The sequence below is a fragment of the Arachis ipaensis genome, chromosome B10 (assembly GCF_000816755.2).
Source record: "Arachis ipaensis cultivar K30076 chromosome B10, Araip1.1, whole genome shotgun sequence".
Classification (NCBI taxonomy): domain Eukaryota; kingdom Viridiplantae; phylum Streptophyta; class Magnoliopsida; order Fabales; family Fabaceae; genus Arachis; species Arachis ipaensis.
The window spans coordinates 104274413-104279428 of record NC_029794.2 but is presented as its reverse complement, the minus strand read 5'-3'; positions in this window follow the sequence as shown (position 1 = coordinate 104279428).

The following is a 5016-nucleotide window of genomic DNA, read 5'->3' as shown; positions in this document are numbered from 1 at the left end:
CATGCACAAAAAAATTACATTAAAATCATAAATATTATTTAAAATGACTATAAATTATATAACAGCTTATCATACCTTACTAAACATAGGCCCAACCCCACATTTTTGTTAGTTGGCGAGCTATACTTAAAATTGGGCTGTGCAAAGTTGACTGATAAACCACTACTTTATGGTTTATCTTATACTCAATTAAGTGGTTTTTATCAAGCCTTTGCACACTTATTCATACAATTTGCATGATTTTACAATTCTTTCCCAAATCTGTTCTATGATTGAAAACTTGCTTCCTAAGCTTTAAATTGTATGTTTTTAACTCCTCTTTATACCATTCGATGCCGTGATCTATTCGTTAAGTGTTTTCAGGCTTTATAGGGCAGGAATGGCTTAGAGGATGCAAAGGAAGCTTGCAAAAATGGAAGGAACACAAGAAATAAAGGAGATAACCAGCGAGGAGCGATGCGCACGCATGATATGCGAAAATGACCATCGACGCGTACGCATGACTGTCGCGTACGCGTGACATGCGTCACGTGCAGAAATTGCAGAAAGCGCTGGGGCCATTTTGGGCCGAGTTTGGACCCAGTTTCTGGCCCAGAAACACAGATTAGAGCCAGGGGACGAGCAGAGACTCAACAGACATTCTCATTCGCATAGTTTTTAGTTTTAGTTTTGAATCTTAGAGAGAAAACACACTTCCTCTAGGTTTCCTTTACATTCATAGTTTTAGAGTTTTATACTTTTGCTTTGGATATTGAGAAGAGTCACTACCTCCGTTGAAGTTTCATTATTCTAGTTTGCTTTCTTATTCCTTTACTCTTTTGATTACTTATTAACCCTGTTCAGATAAGGATGTTACATTTTGGGATTTATTAATGCAAAGATCTATTTTTATTTTTAATTAATTTTCAGTTCATATTTTATTTAATTTATCATGTCTTCTTCTTATATTTCTATGAAAGTTATATTCATGTCAATGGAGTAGACTCCCAACTTGACTTGGGGGTTGATTAAAAGGAGACCCTTGAGTTGGAATGCTCAAGCGATTAGTTAGATTAGAAGTTGTTGGCTAACTCTCTAGGCACTAACGCTAATCCTTCCCAAGGGAGAGGATTAGGACTTGTGAATAAGAGTTAGCTCAATCACTTGACTTTCCTTTATTTAGTAAGGGTTAACTAAGTGAAAACAACAACCTCTTGATGCTACACTTGAGAAAATCCAACAAGGATAGAACTTCCAATTAATCATTTTCTCGGTCAAGGATTTTTATTCTGAATACACAAATCTCTTTTAATTTACATTACTTTAATTCACAATCCTTTATTTTTCTATTCTCCAACTCTAAAAAATTTCTCGAAAAATTTCTAACTGATAAAATAGCACTCTTTTGTCAACTCGTTGGGAGAAGACCTGAGATTTCTACTCTCAGTATTTTTATTCTAATTTCGTGACAACCCTTCTAAATTGATAGGCGGATTTTTGTTGGTTAAGAACTGTACTTGCAACACTGTTCTTATATTATAAATTCTTAATTGGCTGATTTCCGCTCCCATCATTGACCAAACAATGACGAACCTAGTACATGTGGCCTTTTCCACATGAGTTGGACTGACTTAAATATAGATTCCAATAATTTGTATCCAACCCAACTTGAAAAGCAAGATAAATTCTCTCCCGCTACTGTTATCTCCATTAAGGACCAACTCAAATATGGGTATTTTTTTTTACTTTGTAACGGAATAACCACTCACGATTATTTGAAGTCATCCCTAAGGAATGACTAGGTCACATATACAACTCTATAAATACCTGCAATGCTCAGATATTTTTTCCAATCCAATCTCACTTAAACCTACTTAAACCTTTGCTAACGTAAGTATCAGAATCTCTTGCAGGTATCTTCTACTAATGTCTATGAGAGAACGTTGGAACAACCACTGTCCTAGCAATCAAGTCAGAACCCTCAAATCATAGACGTTTGGACCTCACGTCCAAGCCAAAATTCAACCTGATTTCAGGTAATACCTCATAACAGAAGCTATGAAAATAGGTTATAATTTGTATGTGGGCTAGTTTTGTTCTACGAAAGTTGTAGGTTGAGCTATTGTTTTCAATCTATATAATTAAATATTTGAGTAAATAGTCATTGTGGCACTCAAAAGATTTTGACTTTGACAAAGTGATACTGAAAAATACTAATGATAAAATGACCTACAAAAAATATTTCATTTGACAAAATGACCCAAATATTTAGTCAATAGTTAGACTTTTAAGAAAATTACAAATCTGCTCTCATCTATTGATATCATCATCATCATCACCATCATGCCCACCTCCATTCTTTTTCGCCATCTGATTCCTCTATCACTGCCCTAGTTTGCCATCCAACCTCACCTACTAGCATCATCACCACTATCACCCTAACCTTATCTCATTCCTTTACCACTACCCTATCCAACTGTCCTCACTCACTAGCATCATAAGTATAATCATCATCACCACTATCGACTCTATACCTCATTCCATCATTCCTTTTGTCATCATCCCATCCTACCGTTCCTCACTCACCGATATCACTATTATCATCACTGTTAGCACAATCACATCCTACCTCATTGTCCCTACCTCTCACCCACCACCATCAGTCTCAACTTCTATTGTGAAATTTCCAATCCTAACTCATTTATCACTGTCATACACCTAAAATTATTATCAACAAAAATAGATCAAGAAATATAAATTGAAAAAAAGAAACAAATCAAAATTTATAGGAAAAAAAGAACGACGAAAGAGGAAGAAACATAGATATCAATAAAAAAAGAAATGAGAGAGAGAGAGAGAGAAAAAAAAGAGAGAGTGCGTGAGGAGAATGAAGTCAAAATCGTGTAAATTAGTGTTGTGGTAGTGATGGTGGTAGTAGAGATGGAGGTGACGATATGATAAAAGTGGAAGTATTCATGCTAATAGCAGAGGAGAGAAAGTGTGATGACAGGATGAGGGTAGGGAGAATGGCAATGGTGATGAGATAGATAGAAAGTGTGTGCAAGTAAATTAATAATTTTATAATAAAAAATAAAGATAAATGGGTACTTTTATAAAATATTTAACATTTGACCAGGTAAATTAACCATTGACTAAATATTTGAATTATTTTGTCAAATAGAATATATTTATTTAAAGCTATTTTGTTATTACCACATTTTCAGTAATCATTTTGTCAAAATCAAAATTCCTTGATGAGTGCTAAAATGACTATTTACTCTAAATATTTAGTTATTTTTAAAAAGACTTGTGTAACTCGAGAATTAGGCAAGTTTTCTCATATTTTTTTACTCTTTCAAAAATTATTTTTACATATAGTAAAATTATAAAATTATTTAATTACTTTGAATCAAAATTCAATTTTAATATTTATTTATCAATTTTATTAAATATAGATATTTTATGTTTTACTTCAAACTTTTTTAGTTAATCAAGAATTTTGTAAATCTATTTTTTTTTTGTTATAGAGTGAGTTAACCGATTTAAGCTATCAAATTAAAATGACTAAATGTACATGATAAGGGGTTGAATTGTGCTTAAACTTTTTTTTAAGAAATAAATGAACTTTAAAAGCTTATCAAATCTAATGAGTTATGAATAATAGAACATATTAGCGTGAGGTGAAAAAGCTTTTTATAGAGTTCCTTTAAGACTATTATTTCTTCAGAAATTAATTTAGTTATAGATAAAATAATGGTGATAATCATCAATATGGATCAATGGTGTGTTATCCATAAATGTGGACCTGCGTACATCAGTCACCTGCAAAAACGTAGGCAATGTTTTGCTTGGGACAAAGTACAAAATTCCGCCACCTGCTGCAAAACGCAGAATGCGTTTGGCAAAGAAGGGGCTCCAAAAAACGAAATGTGTCCTGCGGCTCCCTGCATGCAGATAGGAGCAGCCTTTGACCAATCTGGGGTATCACAAAACGCAGGTTGTGTTTGGCCAGCGTGAAAGCAAGTCGCAGGTTGCGTTTGGCAGCCTGCAACCTTGCATGCATGACACGTGTTGACAATGGGAGGTGAAACCGGTATTTTTAAAGCCAGAATGCAAGCAAAGAAAATAATGTGCTGAAAAAGAGTGAGACATTGTGCTGTGAAAGTAAAAGAGAGGGTAAGTGATGTAACACCCTACCACACAGAGACTTATGCTTAAGTCATAAGACAGAGGTGGCGAGGTATTACGACCTCTAAAAATGAAATTTAGTATATATAGTATTGTGAAAAATATTTATATCTAGGAGCTTTTGAAGAAAATGGATAAAACAAAACCGTTAAATTGAAAAGTGCAACACTCTACTCGATAACGTAACGAAACAGATAAAGGATAAACTAACTCAAATTCATAACAAGAGAGTGCCAAAAATATGAATATCAAAACTCAAGACCCGGTTTGCGAAGATAACTGGTCTGAGCATAAAAGTATACGGTATATATAAACATAAAGTAAGAAACCCAAGGGAAACCCCAAGGACAAGCTAACAAAACCTGTTCTCCAAAAATAACCTCTAAGAGGAGTCAAACAGTATATATATACATTTATTTAGTGGAGATAGTAACTATCTACATAAACCAAAATAAAGTCCGTGAGAACCAAGGATCTTCGCTAATCCAGAAGTCTCCAACATGTCTCAGCGAGGAGCCTCACGTTCTGCATCTGAAAACCACAAAATCCGCATGGGTGAGAATTGGAGGTTTTCAGTATGGTAACAGTACCCACATATCTAACATGTAATGTCCTGGGAAAGCCGAAGGCAATCCTAGAACTTCCACCAGATAAATCAAAGCTTATAAATAGACTAAACCATGAATGGCAACTGACTAAAGATCTTCAACTAACTAACAGTCCCCTTTCCAAATCCTGCAGACCTCCTAACTGCCATCAGTTATATAATATGGCAAACTCAATTATATCAGAAAAGGAGATATACAAATAGGAAGCAGATACGACATTTAGACAATTAGCAAGTAATAT